Consider the following 26,137-nt stretch of genomic DNA (forward strand, 5'->3'; position numbering starts at 1 on the left):
TTGCTGTGTCCACCCCTGCTGGAACAGAAGACTCCCGACTGGGATACCATCGCTCCACAGCCCAGCCCTAGGACCCAGTTGCCCACCCACGCCTGCCTCGGGGGTCGCCATGTCGGGGCAAACACCATCCGAGACCACTGGCGACCCCCAGCCAGAGGGGCAGAGGGCCACCAGCTTCAGTCAGAAGGCAGTTGGTGTCCTGGTGGAGCTTGTCCTGGGGCATTATGATGCCCTCTTCGGATCATCACGCGCCAACAAGGAAGGCGGATTCGATCTGGACGGACATCGTGACTTCCAACAATGCGGAGCGGGTGGCAGTCCGACTATTCCATCATGTCATGAAGCGCTGGGAGGACTTCAGGTCCAGGACCCTCAACAAGGCCTGGCGCCTCTTGAAGGCAGCAGATGCTAAGGGGCGCCGGGGCCACTTGTCGGAAGATCAGATGAGGGTCCTGGAACGCATATCCCCAGCGCTCCACGTCCAGGTCCTTGAGAGGCAGACCCGTCTGGAGTCGAGCGGTAAGTGGCCAAGCATTGCTGTGTGAGACAGGGCATGTTGCAGTGTGCTGGTTGTCTGATACTTGCCTGTATGTGTGACATAGGCCATGTACGCGTGTGTGTGTGTGTGCAGCGACATCATGGCCATGCATTTGAGAACAGTAATGTGTGAAGCACACGGTGGTGAATGTGTTTAAATGCAACATGGGGAGCCCTATGCGGAATGGACACATGAGAGCATGCCAGTCTCTGTTCCTGGACATGGGTGGGGGTGAGGGATGGGTGCTGATGCCATGTGCATGTATGGTGTCCATGTCTGTGTGTCTGACCTGCGTGTCTGTGACTAGTGAATGCCATGGTTCATAATCACTGATGCAGCCTAGTTATCCTTGCATCCACTGTGTCTGGGGTGCACAAGTCCAGATGGATGAAAGTACGGTGAAGTGTGTGCATGTGATAGGCATGACCCATGATGCATGTGAGTTCAAAAACAACATTGTATGTTTCAAGAGTCCCTTGGACATGTTTGCTAATGTCCATAGCATGCGCCATGCCTGTTCCTGCATGTGTTTTGCCTGCACTGACCCATGTGTTGTGGAGGGACATGATGGAAGGGACCTTTGACAGTGCCACTCATCTGCTATTGCTTCCTGTCTAGGGGACCATTGTACAGTACTCTGATGCTTGTGTTCTATGTCTCCCTCTACACAGCGCAAAGTGCAGAAGAGGGTGGAGACAGCGCTGTGTAGCAAAGCGGCGGGGATGCCCCCACGGCTGCAGCAGAAGGGGTGGGTGAGACCCCACAGGGGCTTGCAACAGCGGAAGACGTGGTGGAGCCATCCAGGTTGGTGGTTTCCACAGAGGAGGAGGCCGCTACTGAGCCGCACATGGGGCCTGGTGGGGGCATCCCTGCTGGTGCAAGTGGTGCAGTCCAGGGCCAGGGGCAGGAGGCAGCACAGGTCGCCGTGGAGGTGCCTGTGCATGTCACTGTCCCTGACACTGTGACTGCACCACCATGCACCAGCAGGGATGCCCCATCCCAGGCCCGTCCGCAGGTAGGGGGGATGTCCATGTCATCTGACTCCCCTCCACCTGCGGACGAGGGGACCCCTGGCCGTATGGAGAAGGTCCTGATTGGTGTCGCGTTGCGCACGGGTGTCATTCGTGATGAGGTGCATGCTTCCCGGGGGGAGCACGCATGTCATCACGAAGAGCACCGTGCCAACGTGGCCCAGTTGGGAGCGGCCATTGTCGGGGGTTTCGTACATGTGTCGGGCACTCTGGCGACCCTCTCCTCCTCTGTGGAGGCTATGTGCCAGTCGTTCTCCATGCCGTCTTTCGGCCCAGATGCCACCAGGGCCCCCTGTGGACCTGCCCCGACCAACGCAGCCAACTCGTTGGGGATCCCATCCCTGCCACAGTCGGGAGTCGGAGGTCCAGCAGGGGTGGACACACCAGCAACTGGACCCCAGCAGATGGAGGATGTGACGGCATCATCGGGCAGGGCACGTGCACAACGGCGTCGGTGGATTCCATCAGCCTGGATGCCGTCGTGCTGGCACAGGCAGTTGCGTCGGAGGCAGCGGCAGGCTCAACGTGCGAGGCATCATGGCTTGGGGCCATCAACATCAGGGGTGCAGGCATCGGCCAGAGGGCTGGAGTACCCTAGAATGGGAGTGTCTTCCGTGTGAGAGCGGTTGGGCCAGCAGATAGGTGCGGAGCGGCAGCGGGCAGAGGAGGAACGGCTCACAATGGTCAGGGCAGAGAACTCCATGCGGAGGGCGCTGAGGCGGGCTGAGTGCCTTGAGGGTATTCGCAGGGAGTTGGAGCTGGACACTGCATTATCCCTGCGAGACCTCGGGGCCAGGGAACATGCCCGCCTCCAAGCCATTGAAAAGGAGTTCGATGATGCCCTGGCCCATGACAACAACCAGTGAGCCGTCGGACTAGCCCGCTGCCCTTGTAAATAGTTATGTAGTTAGTGTTAGGTTTCCTTTGCTTTTTAATTTTTTTTGGGCCTTTTGGACAATGGACCACATTTTTGTATATAGTTTTTTTATTAGGTAGTATTATTAGATAGTTTTCATTTCTTCTGTTGGGATCATGGACCCTAGAATGTTTATCTGTATATAGTTGAGCGTTGGATTTTATATTTTTTATTTGGAATTTACCCGTGGAGCAATGGTTTTCGGTTTGGATTTTCCATTGGATTTACTTTTTTGAACTGTGACTTTGGACACCTTTCCTTTGGATTATGATTTGTGGTTTTACTTTATTTTACAGACATGCTGCTTTTGTTTTTTAATTCCCATTGTCGTTTGTTTATTTTTGATTCCATTTATGTTGCTTTTAATACTTTTTCTTCATCAAACTTCAATGTGTAGTATCATCTCATTGGTTTCATGCATATCATGATATGGGTTTTGACATTCACTGACACCCATTGTGTGTATGTGAGGGACATGTGTTCATTTACATACTTTCCATTGGGGTTGTATCATGTAATTGCCATTTCTAAGTGGGTGGATGCAATACTTGGGTGGGTGTTTGGCATGTGGAGGCAACCCATAAGGGCCAGGGATCTAGATTGTGATGACGTGTTGGCTGGCGCACATGAGTCGGGGCCTGGTGGAGGGTGCCCCTGGATGCTGTGGGGTGGGGGTGCTGGGAGACATGTGTGGGATCATGGTGGAGGGTGCCCTGCACTGCTGGGGGGTGGGGGTGCAGGGGGACATGAGTCGGGGCCTGGTGGAGTGTGCCCCTGGATGCTGGGGGGTGGGGGTGCTGGGAGACATGTGTGGGGGCCTGGTGGAGGGTGTCCTGCACTGCTGGGGGTGGGGGTGCTGGGAGACATGTGTGGGGGCCTGGTGGAGTGTGCCCCTGGATGCTGTGGGGTGTGGGGGTGCTGGGAGAGATGTGTGGGGGCATGGTGGAGGGTGCCCTGCACTGCTGGGGGGTGGGGGTGCTGGGAAACATGAGTTGGACATGAGTGGGGGCCTGGTGGAGGGTGCCCCACAGTGCTGGGGGGTGGGGATGCAGGGGGACATGAGTTGGACATGAGTGGGGGCCTGGTGGAGGGTGCCCCTGGATGCTGGGGGGTGGGGGTGCAGTGAGACATGTGTGGGGGCCTGGTGGAGGGTGCCCCTGAATGCTGGGGGGTGGGGGTGCAGGGGGACATGAGTTGGACATGAGTGGGGGCCTGCTGGCAGGTGCCCCACAGTGCTGGGGGGTGGGGGTGCTGGGAGACATGTGTGGGGGCATGGTGGAGGGTGCCCTGCACTGCTGGGGGCGGGGGTGCTGAGAGAAATGTGGGGGCCTGGTGGAGGGTGCCCCTGGATGCTGGGGGTGGGGGTGCTGAGAGACATGTGTGGGGGCCTGGTGGAGTGTGCCCCTGGATGCTGGGGGTTGGGGGTGCTGGGAGACATGTGTGGGGGCATGGTGGAGGGTGCCCCTGGATGCCGGGGGGGTGGGGGTGCTGGGAGACATGTGTGGGGGCATGGTGGAGGGTGCCCTGCACTGCTGGGGGGTGGGGGTGCTGGTAGACATGAGTTGGACATGAGTGAGGGCCTGCTGGCAGGTGCCCCACAGTGCTGGGGGGTGGGGGTGCTGGGAGACATACGTTGTTGATCAGTAGTGCAAGGTGACATGTGGCTTGGCTGGGGGGCATGCCCATGGTGGATGGGCTGCCTGCGGGACATGAGCAGGGGTGCAGGGTAGTCCCCTGTGGTGTGGGCTGTCTGCAGGGGCCGTGGAGGGTGTAGAGGGAACACCTGGGAGGACCCACACGGCCAAATCACATGTAGTACTCCCCGCGCACCCCTGAAATACACGTACCCTGCTGAATTTGCGTGTGAGACTTCCCGCGCACCCCTGGAACACACGTACCCAGGACAATCGCGTGTGGAACTTCCCGCGCACCCCTGAAAGACACGTACCCTGCTGAATTTGCATGTGAAACTTCACATGCACCCATGAAATACACGTGCCCTGATGGAATCGCGTGTGAAACTTCCCACGCACCCCTGAAATACACGTACCCTGCTGAATTTGCATGTTATACTTCCCGCGCACCCCTGGAATACACGTACCCAGGACAATCGCGTGTGGAACTTCCCGCGCACCCCTGAAATACACGTACCCTGCTGAATTTGCATGTGAAACTTCCCGTGCACCCCAGTAATACACGTACCCCACTCGCACAGGGCCAATCTCGTGTGAAACTTCCCGCGCACACCAGTAATACACGTACCCAGCTGAAATCGCGTGTGAAACTTCCCGCGCACCCCAGTAATACACGTACCCCGCTCGCACAGGGCCAATCGCGCGTGAGACTTCCCACGCACCCCAGTAATACACGTACCCCACTCGCACAAGGGCCAATCGCGTGTGAAACTTCCCGCGCACCCCAGTAATACACGTACCCCGCTCGCACAGGGCCAATCGCGTGTAAAACTTCCTGCGCACCACAGTAATACACATACCCTGCTGAAATCGCATGTGAAACTTCACGCGCACCCCAGTAAACACGTACCCTGCTGAAATCGCGTGTGAAACTTCCCGCGCTCCCAGTTATACACGTACCCTGCTCGCACAGGGCCAATCGCGTGTGAAACTTCCCGCACAGCCCCGTAATACACGGACCCCGCTTGGCGTTTGCTGTTTGGCAGCCCTGTAAACTGGTCCAGGGTTAGCGCAGACATTTGCAATGAATTGGGGATTTTGATGGATTTTCCTTGCGCGAGTGCGTTCTTGGGGGCGTATCTGGCGCTGCTGCAGGGTCTCTGCGCCACTCTGCGCCACGGCTGGTTTTGGGGGCTAAAATCCATGAATACGCTTTGCGATGAAATGGATTTTATCGCACACGGCTGGCGCAGTGTATCGCACAGGGACACTGTGCGCCAGCCGCATGCGCCACTTTTGTGCGAAATTCTATGAATTACCCTGTTAATCTTCAGTGCATGCCAGACACAGCCATCCGAGATGCTGTTTATCATTACACCACTTGGTGGCGCCTTGTCATAAAAAGGGGGTGGAAGCACCCACACCTTCATGCGCTGGTCCTGAAAAAGGTCTGATGTAGGCAATACCTCTAAGGAAATAGGCATTCAGGTGCAGGTGTTCTCTGTTACAGTAGTGGTTGCGAGATTGATCGCCAATCTGGCTTAACTTTAATAGACTGATTAAACACTTCATCAACTGGTTAACCTCTAAAACAAAAGGATTGCATGTTTTGATGCTCTGCACTATTGTTGTATTCAGTGCCCTCAATAAACATTGATGCCTGAGGTATTTATTTATTTTTTACTTATGTATTTATACTTTTTTTGCCCCATGCTTTTTATTCGATGTGTTTTATATCCTTGAGTGTTGGAAAGAAGTAATGGACGCCGGTATATCTGGTCAGTTTTTATTGTTACTTGTTTATTATTTATTTGCACTTATTGCATGCTGGTTTTACAACGCCTATTCCTATTTTGATATTTCTTGTTTTTACGAGATAATTGGGCTCATTACGGATTTGCCGGTAAACGGTAAAAGTGGTGGTAAATCCGGTTATCGGCACTTTTACCATTCTGGTGGAGTATGAGTTGCCACTGGTCTATGTCAGCATTCACATGTCGCGGCTCCAGGTCAACATAGAGCGCAGTGGCTGGAGGACAATCACAGGGAACATGAGGCAGAGAAGAGGTGGATGATGACGAGAAGGAGACGCCATGCAAGGTGTGTGCCCATACCCGGGTTAAGCACCTCACTGACAGCCCGATCCTCACCCTGTACGCATCAACAGGAAGACTATTGCAGATCTGCTGCACCAGATTGTAGGGTTCGGGCCGGGTAATATATAATGATGTGGGGCTAATTAAAGGGATAAGCAACGTATTTATTCAAGGAGTAAACATATATAAAATACATTGAGGAAAGAAGAGGGAGTCAGTGTCCACCAACGCCGCAGCTGATAAACTGTTGTCCCTTGACTCGTATTCGGATTCCAGAGTTGGAGCTGGGAACTCGCACGAGCTCCACGAGCACAGAAGCCAGGCAGGAGACAATCATATGGCCAAGCAGCTTGTCTTCCAAGGTAGCACGAATGCTACACATCTCCCTTCCTTTATAATGTTCCAAAAGAAATATCCTAAATAACTATGCATAAAGTCACACATAGTCCTCCATGCGTTTTGGTGTGCGATCAGTTCTTCCCCATCTGGACTTGCAGGTTGTATCTCTGAAAGAAGCTGGCAAGGAAACAACTTCAGACTTGTTTGGACATACTCTTTGTATTCCCTTTGCCTGAGACATTTTTCCCACACTTTTCACTCCAGCAGCTTTACCCCGATAATTCATTCACTCATCCATCTCCTTCACATAACCACCAACATCCTCCCCACCACTACTATTGGAATATTTGCTGTCACTACATACCCATACTCCCTCTACATTCCAGATTCTTCCATCTTCCGTTCTGACAGCATGTTTGAATGCCTCCATAACTCTGATTGGCCTAGACCATTTACACAGGCCTTCTCTAAGGGCAGGGGGGAGATCAATTCTTACCAATTTTCCCACTACAGTAATCCTATTATACTTAGCCGTAGGTCTTCTCTCATCATGTACAAACTTGTTCTTCCATTGAACATCTCTGATCTTATTACATACAGTCCCAAAATCTTTCTCCACACCATTACTTATGTTGTCTAACCACAATGGTGCTAATTTTGTGTTTGCCTTCCTCCCTCTTCTTAATTCAAAGGGAGAAAGATCTGTGGTGGAATGCGGTGTGAAATGATGTGCTACTATCCTCTCCTTAACTGCTTCCTCCCAGTTCATCCCGTTGGACCATGCCATTGTAATGGTCTCTTTCAATATTTTGTTAAAGCGTTCTATTGATCCATTTGTCTGAGGGTGGTATATAGCACTTTTTTTGTGCTCAATAGAATACTTACTGCAGAAATCCACCATCTCCTTAGATCTGAATTGTATGCCGTTGTCAGTCATGATGCTCCCTGGTTACCCCTCTCTCTCACAGATATCAGTCAGGAATTCAATCACTGTTTTACCATTAATACTTGATGCAATCAACACTTCTACCCACCTGGTGAGGAGATCAATTGCAACTAAGCAACATTTCTGTACTCCAATGCTATTCACAGGACCTAAAATATCTATGCCCAAAAACTTCCATACTTTACTCGGAATCTCAGTAATCACCATAGATTGTTTTGCACCCAGACAACTCTTTTCACTATTACTGCAAAGGATACAGTCTCGAATATAACGTTCTATTTGCAGATCGCATCCAGGCCACCAGAAGTCATTTCTTATCCTCTGTTTGGTTTTTACTAATCCCTGGTGGCCTTCATGCCCAAGTTCAATCACTCTCAAGCGTAGACTTGAAGGTGGGATTATTTTATCTCCCCTCATAATGATATTGTCGTGTACATGTAATTCATCAGCAACAGACCAATACTCCATCAAATTTGCTTCTTCAAATCTTGCTTTACTCCATGGACTTTGACTGTTGAGTAGTTAATTCAAACGTTTAAACGCCTCATCATCCTTTTCAGCATTATTCCATTCCATCCTTGAGATCGATGCTGCCTCTGTGCTCAACACAACTTCCATATCATCATCCTCATCTATGATTTCAGAATTATTGGTAAGGTGGGACAATCAGCAGTGATGTTCTTAACTCCAGGCACATAACGTACTGTGCAATTATCTTCTTGCGTGATGATAGCTCCGAGACCTATATTACTAGCATCGGTAGTAATGATGGTTTTCTTGTCACTACTTAAATTCTTCAACGCCGGAGCCGTGACTATTGCAGTTTTATAAAATCAAACTCTTCCTCGCAATCATCGTTCCAATCACAAATCTTCTTTTTGAGCAATTCACGCAAGGGAACCGTGTGTACCAGAAAGTCACAAACACACTTAGGGCCTCATTACACGGTAGGCGGTAAGGGTTAACGGTCACCGGTAATGGTACCGGTGACCGTTAACCCTTACCGCCTTACTACGAGGTCCCTTTGCGGGTTGGTACTTTAACGCCTGCTTTTAGCAGGCGTTAAAAACCAACCCGCTAAGGGACCTTGGTGCTAATTATGGCACCGCAAATTTGTGGTCCCGTAATTAGCACATTCCCCATTCCCATTATGCCCTATGGGGCAAAAATGGGGAAGGGCAATGGTGGAAGGGGGAATTACTGCCCCGCCAACCTTGGAATAGGGCGGTAATTCCCCTTTCCACCAAGGCGGTGCCGGTATTTTACCGGCATGGACCAAGGTGCTATTAGCACCATGGTCCTCCGCCTACCGTGTAATGAGGCCCTTAGAATAGTATTCCGCCATTCTGATGAATGTGCGCACCTCATCTTTATTACGTGGTCTAGGCATCCCTTTTATGGTGTTCACTAATTGAGACTTCGATGTTATGCCTTCAGCAGAGATCTTGTGTCCTAGGTATTCTATCTCCAAGCAGTTCATTTTGCACTTGTCCCTGCTCAGAGTCATCCCTGCTTTATATAACTTTTCACACACATATTTCAGTCTCTCATCATGTGACTTTTGATTGTCAGCATATATTAAGATGTCATCTTGAAAACATATTACTCCAGGTACTCTCTCGAACAGATTGTCCATTATCTTTGAAACATTGATGCAGTGGACACCAGTCTGAATGGCATCCTCTTGAATTGATAAAGGACGTCTTGCATAATAAAGGCAGTGAGATGTCTGGAATGCCTGTGTAATTTCACTTGGTGGTACACGGATGACAAATCCAGAGTAGAAAAAAAACTTGACGGCCCAATTGTAGAAATCAGCTCCTGTATGTTGGGGAGGGGATGTCTGTCAGGGACAACACACTTGTTCAGCTCCTGCATATCCACACAAATTCTGAGTTTCCCTGACTTCTTCCTAATGATGACTAACAGCGAGACCCACTCACTGGCATCTATACCTTCAATAATTCCTTGTCTTCCATTATTTTGATTTCCTTTCTGACTTCATCACGCATGGACAAAGGAACATTTCTTAATTTCTGGGCCACTGGAGCATGATCTGGTTTTAATTGTATTTCATACACGTAACCACAAAGACACCCGACACCATCATGAAACACAGCTTCCATGACATCAATGGTGTCACTTCCTACTGCATCAGGACTGCTCTCAGACTTGCTCACATCATTGTTGATAGCAAAGACAGATTCTTCCACAGCAGAGTCTAATTTACTTTGATGAGTCCAGCTTAAAAGGGGTGTTTTGCCTACACTAGTAATGTATATTTTGCCCTTGGCTTTCCTAGTTTTGAATTTTAACTTGCCCCAGAACCAACCTATCGTATCAATCTTTACACCTCCATAAGCTCTGGGGTTGATGTCGGTTTCGTGTAGGTATTCATGCTTCTCTCTGTTCCACACTTGCTGCGGTATCAATGTGTATTTCGCACCAGAGTCTATCATCATGTTAATTTCTACTCCATCAACGGAAACAGTGGCTTTGGGACTTTTTAAGACTTCTTTGTCCTCATCATTCATTATAACGAATACACATTCTTCACCTTCTTCTCCACCACTGTGGCCACTCTCTGAATTGCCTCCAATCCAATTAGTGGAGGTATTGTGAATTCTGCAGCACCTCGAATAATGGCCCTTCCCTTTGCATCTGCTGCATATGATTTTTAATGCCGGGCATTCTGGGTCATCGGCCCAGTGATTAGTGCTGTCACACCTATAACACCTCCCTTGCCGTCTTCTTCTTGAATTTACAGGCTGTTTATCTGGACTGTGCCTCCTAGTGCGGTTGTATGAAATTCCTTTCTGATTCATTCTGTACTTCCCCTTGTCAGTTTGTGGTGGCTTATACTGTCTACCAGATGTTTTTTGTTTGACAGGGGCATTATTAATCATAGATATCCTTGTGAACTAGAGGAACTTTTCATGTAGAGATATCTTGAGGTGTACCTTCGCGACTTATTTTTGATTGCTCTTTGAGCTGATTATGCCTTCTTTGTGTAATATCTTTCTTTCTCCATTAACTGTTAAGTTGTCGCATGGGTGTGGGTCATCACGCAGACATTGAGTTCCTTGACTCCGTTTGAAAAATATGAGAAAAATCAACTTGTGCCTACACCTCTTTGCACCAATTTTTAATACATAGCCAAAAATCACAAAAGCCGGTTTTCCTTGAAAAGGAGTATTCCTTGATTTATTAACTTGTGTTTAGCCCTTATCGGATGACATGTGTTTCGGTGTAAATCTTGCACCTTTTTCAAATCCAGGCTCCTTCCTTGTGAGGTTACAGTTCCCCCTCTGAAAAATGTCTTTCAAGTGGCCGAGGTTCTAGGGTTCAATCCCTCCTGAAAATTATAATGCTCCTGCCTCACACGTGTAATGACGCAGGGATAATTAAAGGGATAAACAACGTATTTATTCAAGGAGTAAACATATATGAAATACATTGAGGAAAGTAGAGGGAGTGAGTGTCCACCAACGCCGCAGCAGATAAACTGTTGTCCCTTGACTCGCATTCGGATTCCAGAGCTGGAGCTGGGAACTCGCACAAGCTCCACGAGCACGGAAGCCAGGCAGGAGACAATCATATGGCCAAGCAGCTTGTCTTCCAAGGTAGCACGAATGCTACAAAGATCCAGGATGACATAGGGAGCAGGATCGCCATCAGGAAAGCCATACCACCACTGAAAGAAACTGGTGTTGGTCCTGCAGTTCCTTGCCACGGGCCCGTTTCAGCACACTGTGAGCCAACTGCATGCCATCTCACAGCCTGCTTTCACTAAAGTGCTGTGTCAGGTGCTGGGCACAGTCCTGCACCATGGGGGTTTGCACATTTGACTTCCCATTACCCTGGAACAGGTGAATGCCACAAAGGCAAGTTTTTACACCATGGCATACATGCCCAATGTGCTAGTAGCCCTGGACTGTACCCATATAGAGGTGGTGGCACCCAAGGCATCGGAGAAGGTCTACAGGAACTGGACACAGTTCCATACTCTTAATGTCCAGGTCACCTGTAATGCAGACCTCACCATCACCCACTGCTCTGCCCAAAGGACCTGGATATTGTGCAAGTACAAGTTACATCACACAAACCTTGCTGTACAAGTTACATGAAATGAAGGGACCCCACACATAGAGTTTGCATGCCCTGACAAGGCCCTGTACATGCAGAACCCACCCACACACTCCACATATGACAGGCTGAAACCCACAGGAGTAGGACATGATTCACGATGCAGCCGTAGATGGCCAATCCACACACATTGGACTGTAGGTACCAGAATGGAATATCACAAAACATGTAGGGGCTGCAAAACGGGAAGGGGGGGGTCTAAATTTAGGGGTGTCGAAAGTATGTTATGGAGTGCCCCAAGAGCCAGCAAAAAGTGTGAAGATGACAGTTGGAGACACAACCAATGACCAAGATTACCATCCATTGAAGGTAAACCCACACAGTACAACAATACATACAGAGATTAGTGGCTCCAACTACACTCTGAAATACTTGGTGTGATCTGATGGGGTGGGGAACGACTCGGTGTAGGGCCCACAAAAACCAATTGAGCCCCTGGGGTGTCCATTATGTAAAGGTTCGAAGAACACTGCCATACATAAAATGACGTTCTGCTAAACTGCAGCTGAGGGACATGACATTGGCCTTTGACATGGCATGTACTCAGGTTACCATGTATATGAATCCATCATGGAATCCACACAGGCGGCTTACACGTGTAAGTCAGACTGCCATCAGAAACCATGCATGGGATGAATACACAGGCCCAAACCACACACCAAGGCATGATGCCCTACCAATCCTCAACCATGAAAGCAATGAGTGTTGGCCGTGAGGTGTGTGCATGATGTACCATGACGGACTAGACACCCCCCTTGAGTAGTTGACTCCACATGCAAGGCTGCAATGTGAAATAGTGTTGTGCGATGACACATGGGACAAGTATGCACAGACTGTCTCTCGAAATGCTACTGTTACAGGCAATGCATGCACATATCATCCCTATTTACACCTATGTCTCTTCCCCCTGCAGGTAACTCTGGATACCTTCAGCTTCTGTAGTTAATGACTCCTGCGAGGACTCCCCAGATACCACAGGAGGTGGCATACTACTGGGCACATGTCTGGACTAGGGTGTGTGTTGAGAGCACCTGTGGCCTGTGGAACAGGGACATCTTAAGCATTTTTGTGGCCCTGGGCACGGACATCTTTGGGGCCCTCCCTCCACCAAACCAAAGGAAGTAAGGGATCAAGAATACTGGTCACGCCACCCATCCCCACCCGTAGCGCTCACAACCTATAGGTTGATATGCTGTCTCGCAGCATAATAAGCAGGTTAGATCCCTTTAAGTCCCCTTAGCCTCTTCATCCAGAATGATAAACAAGTAGCATTTGAAGACCAACATTAGCGGTCTACGAAGAGGTTACTGTTCTAGTACATACAGGATACTTTTTTATCAATAACATCCAGGAAGGTATGCAGCCTGTAGTATTAATGCAGGACTGTATATAAAAGGTACATGTAACCCATAATAGTCAGAGACCTCACATTAGCTGCCTCACAGAATGCAAAAGTGCTCATACATGGATACCGACCATCAATTAGAAGGAAGGAGAATGCACTACACATACCGTAGAATGGATAGTGGAGGTAGTTTAGAAGCTACCAGGAAGGTGTCTTTATCCAGACAGACTGTGATTACAACTGGGATATGGTTTTCAAATAGTGTTGCCTTTAGATATCAAAGGAACAAATGCCTGTGGTGTGCGATATAAGTATGCTCACTATTAACACAGTGAAACCATGAATAAGGCTTTTATGAAGATCATACCATGAGAAGGAAATCACTAAGAAGGGCTGACAATTTTGAAAGGTTTAAGGACTCACAATATTGAGAGGTTAGGCAATGGAAAATTAAATTAGATGCCCAGGATAACACATGGTTAAGGGGTGAAGGGGTGAAGCTGGGATTTGTGCCAACTCTGCAATTTCTGCATTTTAACACTTTCTTTTCCAGTTCTTACCATGACCTAAAACAATCTCATTTTATGAAAAACGGACACAAGTACACAAATCACATTATCAAACATGACAATGTTTTAAACAAAATATTATAGAAGGGTGTTATGCAAAATGGGAATGATTCTAGCTTCATTCTCCCCATCATCAAGGGAAGTATATAAGAACCAGCATACCAATCTATGGGCCTCATTACGAGGCTGGCGGTAAGGGGTTAACGGCACCGGTAATGATGCCGGTGCCGTTAACCCCCTACAGCCGCATTCCGAGGTCCCTTAGCGGGTCCCACTAAGGCCGGCTGGTTTTACCAGTTGCCCTTAGCGGGAGCCGCTAAGGGACCAGGGAGCTAATAACGGTTATTAGCTCCTTCCCCATTCCCATTGAGCCCTATTGGGGCTTGAATGGGAATGGGGAAAGGTTTTCAGAATGGGGACTTACCAGGTCCTCCAAGGTTGGAATGACCCTCCAAACTCGTAATGAGGCATGTGTTTTAACAAATGTAATCTGGGTTTGTCTTTTGTATTTTAAAGCTTTAAATACTTCCAAAACAATGGGCCTCATTACGAGTCCGGTGGTAACCGCGGCAGACTCGTATTACCATTCCGCCTCTGTGACTCCCAAAATTACCAGGGCATTACAGCCCCGCTTACAGCCCCGGTGTCCCGGGAGTCACAGAGGCGGAATGGTGTTAATCCCCATTCCCATTGAGTCCAATGGGACTCAATGGGAATGGGGAAGTGGAAACACCGGCACCATCTCGTGATGGTGCTGGTGTTTCCACATCCGCTTGCAGGCGGGAGGTGTTCAACCCGCCAGGTAAGACCTGGCGGGAAGATCACCTCCCACCTGCAGGACTTGGCATCGGGCGGTCCGGAATTAACAGTGGCGGCGGGTTTACCGCCACTGTTAATTCCGGACCGCCCGACCCGTAATGAGGCCCAATGGCTTGTTACATTTTAATGTATAAACGTGCATAAAAACCTTTGTCTTATACCTAAAAGCAAGCAGTTGTGTTGTGTCAAACAAGCAGACCTTAAAATATGCTTGCCTGAGGCCTGCAACATATTGTACGCTCTCTTCTCTCTGCCATCCCTACCACCAAAATGGCCTACATAAGAAGAAATATCAAGTAATGGGTTACACTATACCAGCAGCATGCAAGAAGTCAAACCTCACAGAAGACAGCAATGTAATGTAAGATATATTAGATGATTTGACCAGGTCCACTGTATCATCTGCTGGCAAATCCAGGGTACAAGCATGAACACTTTCGTTCCATAGTCTTGAATTTGGATACTTATTCACCTCTTGGACTAACAGTTTATGCGTTATTTGTTGGAGACGATTGCCTAGGTTGTACAACACCCCATCTGAACAAACCAATTTCTAGACCTTCACCATACTGATGATATGTTAGATTTTATAGCAACCCCTACCTTGTGCAGGTTCATTGCTGATAATTGCAGATGTTGTTCTGCAAAACCAAGTACGTATGCAGGCAGGTTTATAAACTTCAGACATAGGAAAGGCTGAGCCAGCCTTGCTGGAATGTGACATTCTAATTGTGCATATGAACTTATATCTCTGCAATGGGTGCTTCACCCACTGAGCTAACTTCTGAACCACTGTGGGACTGAATTTATCAATATGCCTTTCACCATTGCCACTTGCACATGATCAACATAATTGCCAAAGGAAGGAAAGAATGCTACAGAGTTGTGCCATAAGGAACACACAAACCATGCATAACACAGTGAACACAGAGAGCAATACATGATGAATTGATCAAGGCAGAATGTACGAGTCAAAACAGAAAGGCAATTAGTTTAGAGCCTCAGCAGCACCCCATAAAATATCCTGACGTGTGCTATTTAAGACAGGTGAACAAAGGAATGTTACTAATTTAGAATGCTATATAATAATAATAAGCATACTAGGCCTGACAAAATTTCTGCTAATTCAAGTGTGTTACCAGGTAGTTGGGGGGAAGCATGGCGGGAGAGGAGGAGAGGGGGTTACAAGCATAACAAACTGACAATAATGCAAGTGCGTGACCAGCAGTTAGAATAGGAGGGGATATGAGTAGGTTATTGTTGTGCCTTCGTAATGTGCAACTAACACAAGTGTTTCAGGTGCACAATGCAAGGGGGGTGGTGGGGAGACAAGGAACAGACAGACAACAAACTTACTGGGTAAGATGCATTCAAATCTTGTAATTGCCAGACAGGAAGTGCGGGTGATGGGCAAAGGGGATTTCGCCAGGTCCAGGAGATCTGCGATAGTGCATAGGGTTGTCTGTTAGGTAACTGTGTAGTGCTGCAAGTTCTGCGGGGGCCTGGAAGGCAAGTGCAGGGACTGGTGTGGGTGCCTGGGACCTATAAGGTCCTGAGGTGAGCCAAGCGACCAGTCAGCAAGCTGAGCAGAAAGAAGTGGTGGCAGGTAGAAAGCACATGTTAGCAAGGGAGAGGTAGAGAGAAGGCAGAGGGGAAGATGAAGGTCTTGAGGAGTTTCCAGAATTTAAGCTGATCCAGCTCGAGACAAATAGAGCAGGAACACTGTTCCAGAGGGTGGCCCCTGCAGAGGATAAGGATCTACCCCCAATTATCTGTTTGGAAAAACAGCTCACTCTCACCGAGTTGGAGGAGGATGAGCGGAGTGCTCTGGAAGGAGTGTATTTGGGAAGAGTGTGTTGTAAGTAGTGTGGGCTTCGGCCCCAGAAAGCCTTGTGAACTATGCACAGGATCGTGAACTTGATCCTTGCAGCCACAGGGAGCCAGTAGAGGGATTTCAGTGCCGGAGAGATGCGTTCCCAGGGATTGAGGCCAAGGATAAGTCTTGTGGTTCTGTTCTGGATGGGTTGTAAAGGTCTGAGTGTTCTAGTAGGGAGAAAGAAACTTTACAGTAGTCAAGTCTAGAGAGAACCATAGCTCTGGAGAAAATGAGTCTCTGGGGGAAAGTGAGAAAAGGTAGGATACCTCAGAGAAGGTGCTGCTGGTAGTGAGATAGAGTGAAATCAAAGATGACCCCCAGGTTTTTTTACCTCTCTGGTGGGTGAGGGTGCAGGGCCAAGGGAGGCTGGTCAGAGTGAAAGTGGGAAAACGGGAGCAGGGTTCCCAATGAGAAGAATCTCTGTTTTACTGGAATTAAGGCAGAGGTAGTTAGCTGCACACCAGGACTGAATTACGGACAGACAGTCATGAAGGAACATGGAGGAAAAAAGAAGCTGATGGTAGCTTGAAGGAGAGCTGAGTGTCATCTGCATAACAGTGAAAGTTGGAATTGAAGGAAGAAATCAAGTGGGACAAGGTGGCCATGTAGATATTGATGAACCACAGGGCTAGGTTAAATTCCTGCAAGTAGCGAGCGTGATAGTGGAGAGAAAGGGCCCAAGTTCCACCTGGGATGGACGGTCAGAGTAAAGGTGGTAAGCCATGCCAGTGCCTGATCAGTGATGCCCAGAGTATCACAGAGATGATTGATCAGGGTGTTATGGTACACCATGTGAAATGCGGAGAGGTCAAGGAGAGTAAGGAAAGAAGAAGAGTTAGAGTCAAGATTTGAGTATATAATTGAGAGTTACCAGTTTTCGCCTTATGCGCTGAGAGACCTCTATTCAATGTCTAAATTGCCTGCCTCAGTACAGAAGCTGACCACAACGGGTGCGACTAGGGAAGCAGTGCTGCGCTTTCTGGACTTTGGAGGTGGGAATGATGGGTTGCACTATGATGCGTCTTTATGGCAAAATGCATGTTTGCAATTAGAGAATAGGCCCTTATGCTGGAAGAGTTGGATAGGTAAGGGCATACTTAGGGTCCGTGATGTGTGGCATAATGGTGACATGATCTCCTTTGAACAGCTGAGAACATCCTTTGGTATTGGAGATAGAGAAAGAAATCGTTATGAGGCCTTAAAGATGCTCTTGACTGAAAGGACAGGGATGTTAGATGGGGGCATGAATGAGAGACCTGCATTGTGTGAACTTCTCTGTTCTGCATCGTATGGAGTTTCGACTTATCTGAAGTTGATGCCGGCGGATGAGGTTGATGTGAGAGCATGGGATAAGCTTCGTCAGACCTGGGCGGATGATCTTGGGGTGGATATCTCGGTTCGGGAATGGACGTATTTGCTTCATGTAGGAGTGCAGGCAAAGATGGACTTGAAGCTGCGTTATATTAGGCAAAGGGTCCTCTTTAGACTATATCGGACTCCGTCCAAGATGGCCAGATTGGGTCTTTCGGACACTGATTCATGTTGGGGTTGTGGATGTGGTGTGGGCTCTTTGATACATATGTCGTGGACGTGCCCGAGAGTTTCCGACTTCTGGACGGGGGTATTGGATAGACTGGACCTTTTATTGGAAGAGAAACTTCCTCGCTCCTTCCTTTCAATCATTTTGTTATCCAACAGGGGTAGAGGAGACAGAGCTAGGGACTGTACGGAATGGATTAATAAAGGGTTGATTTTGGCAATGAAACAAATCCTACGGGTCTGGAAGTCAAGGAAGAAACCGGGTGTGGATGGGTGGTTATCAGATATGCAGGTCTTGTCGAACTTTGATAAAGTTATGCTCCTTGGACAAGGTAGAGAAGGTCGTTATTCTCGACTTTGGGGATCCTTTAATGACCTATTTGGCTGAAGGTTGGGTTCCAAACCTGGGTGGGTAATCCCTTACTTGGGCTGGGGATACTTTGATACTTCTGGTGATGGGGGGCTGTTTTGTTGTGTGTTTTTGTTTCTTGTTGTTTTGTCTTATTGGTTGAGTGTCAGGGATTTTTGTTCAAATTGTATTTGTTTTTTACAAATATTATTGATGTCCATGTATTCAGTATTATTTTGTTTATTTCTGAGGTTCTTTTAGACATTGCGATCTGAACACAATGCGATGTACTGGAGATTGTTTTTCCTTGTTGTTTATTGTTAAAATATTTAAATAAAGTGATTAAAAAAAAAGGATTTGAGAACAGGTCCCCACAGGTGTTCAGGAGAGCAGTTTCCGTGCCTTTGGATGCTCTGAAGCCAGACTGATGATTGTGGAGACAACCAACAGATTCAGTAAGGGGAGTAAACTGAGAGATAGCCAACTTCTCCAGTCGTTTGCCCAGGAAAGGAGTGATAGAAATAGGGTGAACGTTTGCCGGGATAGAAGGGTGAGCAGAGTGTTTTTTGAATAGTGGACACACCAGAGAGAGTTTGAGAGAGTAGGGGAAAACATCATAGGCGAAAGAGAGGTTGCAGAGGTCAGCCAAGGCTGAGGCTAGAGTGTCAATGTTTTCCTTGATAGTTTTGGAAGGGCGTGGATGCACCTGTTTGGAGGAGGCTTTCATAGTCCAGACTAGCCTAGTCACCTCATCAGGTGTGATGATGAAAAAGCAGGAAAAGGGAGAGGGGGAAGAGTGTGAGAGGCCAAAGAGGGCTAGAAGGATGTTGGTGCATATGTGGGTGAAGGAGTGAGAGAGGAAAGGATGTCCAAGGATTTGTTGGTTAAATGCGCTGCCAATGCAGAGCAGAGGGCCTGGGCGGGTGCAGTGGAAGATGAGGCTGCAGAAGGCTTGGCCAATTCCTTGCAGATTTGGAAAGTTTGGTCGTGTTGTTAGATTGCGCAGAGATGCAGGCTTGAATATGGACACTTTTCATGGACCGGATGCAGAGTCTATATTGCATTTGGAGAAAGCGACAGGCCATTTCTCAGAGAGAGTGCGTGAGGCCCCCTATTTAGGGTCTGCTGCTGTACACTTGCATTTGAGGGAAGCCATATCAGAGTCATACCAGTTATTGCATTTTTTGGGAGGCTTCATGCGCACCTTAATGTCAGGGGCAAGGATGTCAAGAGTCTTGGAAATGGAGAGATGAAAGTTAGAGAGGGCTGTGTCAGGGTGGGAGCCAGCCTCAAGAGTTGGGGGCAGAGAGTAGGAGGATGCAAAGGCAGCCACTGTCACTCTTTTCATGATACAGGTGTCCATGAAGACCGGAGGTAGTGCGGGGTGCCAGTGCTAGAGGAGGCGAGAACGTAAGGTGGGAAGAGAGAAGAGAGTGATTCGTCCAGTAGAGTGCTGTAGTAAAAGGGGTAGAGAGAGGGATGTCAGTGGAGATGAGAGTATCCAAGGTGTGGCCTGCAGTGTGAGTCATCCCAGAGGATAGAATGGATAGAGAGAGGGAGTCACAGAGTTTGTGGAAAGTTCCTGAAGAGTCCGGGGAGTCCAGATGGATGTTTAGATCACCCAGCAGGAGGAGTTCTGAGGAGGTGAAGATGAGAGAAGTGGCCAGGTCAGCACATTCACAGAGGAAGATGGTGGACTACTAGCCTGAGGCCTCTAGAAGGTGGCCAAAGTAACAAAGGAGACAGGGAAGAGAGCAAGCTTGCAGATCAGGCATTCAAAGGAGGAGTATGTCTGAGTGGGAATGATGGAGACAGGGATCCACTCTGGATAGATCAGGGCTACACCCCCTCCTGGTCTTTTAGTCCTGGGCTCAGAGAGGATATTGTAGCCTTCAGGGAAAAGTGTGACAAAACCTGTGACATAGCTGTCCTTAAACCATGTCTCAGTGAGGGCAATAACATCAAGGTCCAAGAGTTCAAGCAGGTGACAGATGTCAGAGGAGTACTTGACAGCAGGGCAAGAGTTAAGGGTGGAAATATGGAGCAGATTGCCACTTTTGAGGGACTTACGGTGGGGTACATGGGACAGCTGTCCCCCCCGTAAGCGGCGAGAATGCCTGAGATTTGGAAATAGGAGAAGGTGGAAAGCCAGGAGAACGTAGCAAGACAGGAGACAAGGATGGTACTAGGGCCATAGTGCTCATGGAGGTGAAAGCTGAAGGAGGCATGGGTGCCCTTGAAGAGGAGGGTGAAAAATTTATAAGGCGCAGGAGTTTACTATGAAAAAGGAGTACGTTAGGTTGAGGACCCTGTATCAGGACAGTACAATTTAGATAGACATTAAGGATGACCAAGGAGGAGGAGAAGGGGCAAGAAGGATCTCCCAATGGGTGCCACCATAGATGTGTAAGGAGGATTAGGGAGAGAGCAGAGCAACCATATGAAGGGTCCATAGGAGGGGGGAAGACCCGACAAAGAGGATGTCGGTAAGATTTAGTGAGAGGTGTAGGGTATGTGATGGAGAAGCAGTTGGAGAAGATAGCAGGCCTAGAAAGTGCCATAGGGGACACAAGGTGGTGCACTTAACCCAGCAGGAACCTGAGGAATGTGGCAGGGATGGCGCAGGTACAGACAGACAGAGATGGATGGGAAGAGGAAATGTGAGAAGCCGAGGTTCGGGCATGACAGACTAGAACAGAGGGCAGGTGGGTACCAGGCAACGTATAAGTGTACACACAGCTAGGTTCAATTTTAGTCTTAAAGCAGAATAACATGATGCAGGCTGTGCACACAGCCATATGCAATTTTAGGCTCCACTGAGTGCTGCTACTATTAGATGGTTGTAGTGCTTGCTGCGGGTGTACACAGTGATTGCATGTGCACCTTTCCTGATGGCCTGCCAAGGTGGCTTGTTGTTGTGGGTGCAGTGGGGCTTCACTAACTGACATGGACTGTCTTGGCACACATGGGTCCTTCTCATGTGCCCATGGGTTGGCATGCACATTTCAACTACAGTGCATGTGGATTGCAAAGTTTACCCGCCTCACCTGGCATGTGTGTGTTCATTGGCCATTTGCTGTGACTACCATGTGTTGGCCCATTCCCATCCCTATTGTGTACATCTCTGCTGGGGGGAAGAATGCTTTTGGAGACTACATTCACATGTACATCGTGTCAGATGTACTTACCGCCATTGTCGTGGGTCCCTGCTCCATTTTGCACACTCCCTATCCCCTCAATGCCCTCAATGTGGAGGATGGAGCTGGACGTCTTCTCCCAGGGCATGATGTGGAGGGGTTCCACTGTGCCTCCTGCTGTGTCTGGCTATGAGCTGGCACCCTCACCTTGAGGTTATCCCATCGCTTCCGACAGTCCCTGATGCTACAGGGTACAGTTACCACTGCCGTCAGCCGTGCCTGTCTTACTCTGGGCAGAAGGTTTTCTGTGACTGCTGCTGGATAGGGCGTTAGCATGCTACACCACTGCACCTGCCAATGCAGTTAGCTCTGCCTCTGTAAATGTTGGCTTCTGGAGCCGGATATCTGGCAGACGGGCATTGTCTTCCTATGCCATTATGTTGCCACAACTTTGGAGACTGGATGGCAGCAAGAAATATGTCATTCACGGTGGATAGAGTTTTTAAAGATGGCCGCCAACGAGCTTCGCATTCCACAAATTACTTTTTCTGATGCTGTAATACCGACAATGGTAATACCGGCTGGTATGGTGGCAGAAACAGTATTAATGGCAATATTTTGCCACTGACTCTGGAAAATGCTGCAGTACTTTAAAGACCCATAGTGCCATTTCCAGGGTCCAGTCTCCTTGACTGTTGAAATCGATTTGTCAATCTGAAGGACCAAGGGGGGACTAGTCAGTGAGCACACACGCTATTCATAGTTGGTGCTGAACACTGACGGCCTGCTCCATGATTAAAAACTGCCATTACATTGTACCCCTGATCCCTATGCTTGAACAAACTCATCAAAAAATTCCTGTGGGCTTTCCGAATTTGTAGTCAAGGCAGGTTTAAGGGGCCCTCGTGTGTTTCCCACTACTACAACACGAGTCTCACATACTGAGTTATAGTTTGAGTCATGTGGTGATTTTATTGGCCAGGCTCCTGCATTCCTGGAGAGGTTCTAGTATCCAGTCTGAGACTCTTTGTGGGTTTTCTTAGGTTGTTGGATGGATGTTGGGGTGGGGGGGAGATCTCAATTAAAGGGAGAGAGTGTTCAACGGCATGGTAGGGAGAGTCATTGAGAGTGTGTATGTGACAGAAGGGGGATCGTGTTACTTTTTACTGTTTTTTTTGTGTACAAACCCTTTGTCAGACTCTTTATTGTCAAGCCTTCATTTCTCTTAGTTGTCAGTTTACCCTTTGTTTTTGTTTCGATTTCCGCGTTCTTCTGAGTTTTCATCTTTCCTTTTTTACCTCTTTTTCCATTGTTTTTCATTCTTGTTGATACTGTTCAGTTACTTTTGTGCTTTTCAGTTTTACTTTGGTGTTTGACCCCTCTGCTCCGAAATTAATGTGAAAGTGGGCAGGGGCAAGGATAGGGCTCATGCTAAATGAGGATGGAGGGAGGTGACCGTAGTTGTTGTAGGCTTCAATTTGTGACCACACCGTGAATAGCAATAGGCAATCGATAAATTCATGTTTAGTTTGAAATGTCAAATTCCATAAAACAAGTACAGCACAGACATGTTTAAAAACACACAAGATACATTTGGTCCCATACATAATACTAACTTGTAGTATAATAACAAACTATACAAGCAAGTAATAGAATCACCCCAGTATACAAATGTCATGATACCCCCTAAATGCACAATCCTGGTACACAGTAACAAATCTCAAATCCGTAGGGGCATAATCACAGTTCAGATTCTAGCAGCAGTCAAAGAAGAATTGTATGTTGTGTAATATACAGATAGAGCGATACAAACATAGACTCATGTGCAAGCTTTACACTTCTATAGCTAAGTACTGATTTCTAATTTTAAACGCTTGCTGCAGATACGATTATAGAGACCAGGCTACCGATGGAGAATTCGCACAGAGTCAAAAACGCAATGCAGTTTCTGTTTTGAGAAAAGCCACAATCCCGTAGGACCATGGTCAGAGTTCTAGTTATTACGTTAAAAGCCTTGCAGTCTTTCATAGAAGCTGCACCTGTCCAGTTGGTGGTAACTGCTCTCAATGGAATACAATGGGATCTTACTCTCCTTATGAGTTGTCTTTTTGCCGCAACCTTCGCCCAAAATAAACATCCTTGTCTTGGCCTCATTACGAGTTGGGCAGTATCCCGGCGGTATATCCACCAGAATACCACCCAACTGAATTACTGTTACCACCACTTGGTCCGGCGGGATTACTGCTGAAATACAAGTGGTGGTGGCGGTGTAAGTACCCATTTTTTTTAGTCCATTGGACTCAATGGGGCTTTTTTGGTGGAATGACTGCAGAGAATTTGCCTCCAGGATTTTTCTGCAGGTAAATCCTCCAATCCAGGCCTGATCTCATAATTTGGCATAGTGGTAAAGTTGGCAGTAACGGGTTTACTGCCAATTTTACCACTTAACGCCATACTTGTAATGAGGCCCTCTGGGCCTACGGTTGGACGATAGCAATAATTCTTTATTTTCCCGCATATCAGTCATCTAAGACCTTAAAAGAAATTTAAGATTGGATAATGCTGGACGATTCAACATTGTCTAGCAAATAAAATAATGACATGCCTGAATGTGCGTCAGCTTCTTGTCTATGTACAGAAGCCATTGGATTTAATATGCACAATTTCTATTTAAAATACCTGTTATTACATCCTGTCTTAGAGCAGCTTTTGGATTAGCCCAAATACGCAGTCAGTGGTACAAAGGTTCCAAGGCAATGAAGTCTTCCAGCTACCTCATAACAACTTCCAGATGGACAGCATAGTTTGGGGCTGATCTAGAAAGGTCCAGCATTTCTTTGAGAAAGTCATTTTCTAATACTTGGAGAGAAGAAAGCTTTGAAAAAACCCATAGCGAGGTACCATATAATGCTGTTGCCTTTACTTTCTCCTTGTATATCTTGAATATCATGCCCATAGGTTGTGTATTGCACATACTGGTAAAGCAGGTAATTCATCTGATAGCCTGTTTCATCCCAAATGCCTGTTTCTTTATGTGGTTTGTCCCAGTCAGGTATGATGAAAAACAAATTCCTAAATAGTAAAATTCTACCACCCTGGGTATTTCCTTATTGTCACTATAAAATGTTGGGATTTCTATTTACTTCATTTGTTTGGGACAAACTAAGATGGCTGATTTATCAGTATTAATCAGTACATTCTGGTGTATCAGAAATACTGTAAATACATTGATTAGTAACTGATGAGCACACAGAGTCCATGCAATCAGCACGGTATCATCTCCATGCGCTAAGAACAGGATACATTTGGAGCCAATTTTGGGGACATCTGCACCTATTTTGATCAAGGTTTCTTCTAGCCCATTAATATACAAAGAAAATAACAGTGGTGCCAGGACACAACCCTGGCGCACTCCAGTGTCCATGGCAAAATAAAAAGTGTACCGGCCATGACTGCCACTTTTCACACAAGCCTTGGTGCCTTCGTGTATCTCAATAGGAATATTCAAACTATCACTCAGACACTTCAGGGAGCTGAGCATCAACCATGGCTCGATTGACTTCGGCAAAAGCCGTACTCAGGTCAATAAAGGCTAAGTAGATTGGTTCACGTTTAATAAAAGGGGAATTGGCTGCAATTAAATACAAAATGAGAGCTTGCTCACTCGTCCCTAGGCCAGCTCTCAACCCCAACTGTATTTTTGAGAGGATATTGCTGTCATGTAGCCATTGTTCCAGTTTATTGAAAAGTAATTACCAAAAATCGTAAAATTTGAATCAAGAAGGGATATGGGCCTGTAAGCCGACGGGTATCTCTCCTTCCTTTCTTGATTATAGGGTTAATCACCACCTGTTTCCATGCTAATGGTGATTTACCAGTTTTGATTATGCCATTAAAAGCAGTTGTAAAAAGGTTGGGGCTCAAATATCAATAAATTGCACAACAAGTCAACCGGGATACCATCGGATCCTGGACATCAGATGGAGGCCTGATGTAGAATGGCATTGCATACCATAGTTATTCCAATGAAAAAGCCATGTCCATTACTTGGGGTCCCGATTGATCAGGATTACAGTCGGCCATGAAGGAATCCTGACCACAGGTCAAAGGAGGCCTCCTATATAATGAGGAAAAATGCTCAATCCACACATGGTCCTCCACCTTAGTTTAGATTTCTACGCATATATGAAGGCCTATGTGTGACAAGGTTGCAGAATTCTTTCGAATCATTGGCGGCATAGGAGGTCCCCAAGTCCTCCCTTGTCATTGTATTCAACTCAGATTTGGGCCTTTTGATTGCTAGTTTAAAAGCGGCTTGAGCTTAGACGATAGTAAGCTTGCAACTATTATTATTCTTAACAGAGCAAGCAGACTGGATTTCACAAGTCTGCATTCTTGGTTAAACAAGCCTCCCACAACAGTGTTGGTAGTATGTGTGCAATTCATATCAAATGCGTTAGAGATGTCTTCTAGCAAAGCTTCAAAAGTGGTCAAAATCACGTTATCTGGGTGTTGCAGGACCCACACACTATTGAAAAATAATAATTGTAATATTTTTCGTGAGTTAATTAGCTCTGCCTCATCTATATGTGGGATAAAAGTTGATATCCGCTATCTGGTATTCCACCGTAACAATACAACAAGGAGATGACGATCACTATGCAAGTCTTCAACAATATGAACATTATCCATTGTTGACTAGATACACATATATGATCAATCAATTATAGAGTGACCTTCATGCCATTTAAAGGTATATTTGCTAGGGATGTTGTTTGGGATGCGTCCATTAATTGAACGCAAACCCCATTCCATCAACCAAGTGTAAAAGGTGAGGCCAGTTGCAGAGGTACGAGA

This window comes from Ambystoma mexicanum, chromosome 6p, assembly GCF_040938575.1.
Source record: "Ambystoma mexicanum isolate Mex_15411 chromosome 6p, UKY_AmexF1_1, whole genome shotgun sequence".
NCBI lineage: Eukaryota > Metazoa > Chordata > Amphibia > Caudata > Ambystomatidae > Ambystoma > Ambystoma mexicanum.